The sequence below is a fragment of the Piliocolobus tephrosceles genome, chromosome 2 (genome assembly GCF_002776525.5).
Source record: "Piliocolobus tephrosceles isolate RC106 chromosome 2, ASM277652v3, whole genome shotgun sequence".
Classification (NCBI taxonomy): Eukaryota; Metazoa; Chordata; class Mammalia; order Primates; family Cercopithecidae; genus Piliocolobus; species Piliocolobus tephrosceles.
In genome coordinates, this window is record NC_045435.1 from 178925939 (window position 1) to 178926311 (window position 373).

Genomic DNA, 373 nt, shown 5'->3' on the forward strand with positions numbered 1-373 from the left:
CCAAAAAAAAAAAAAAAAAAAAAAAAAAGAGGAGTTCCCCTGCACAGCTCTCTCTCTTATTCCTGCTACCCATCCATGTAAGACATGACTTGCTCCTCCTTGCCTTCTGTCATGATTGTGAGGCTTCCCGAGCTATGTGGAACTATAAGTCCAATTAAACCTCTTCTTTTTTTTTTTTTTTAGACAGAGTCTCACTCTGTCACCCAGGCTGGAGTGCAGAGGCATGATCTTGGCTCACTGCAAGCTCCGCCTCCCGGGTTCACGCCATTCTCCTGCCTCAGCCTGCCGAGTAGGTGGGACTACAGACGCCCTCCACCATGTCTGGCTAATTTTTTTTTTTTTTTTTGTATTTTTAGTAGAGACTGGGTTTCAC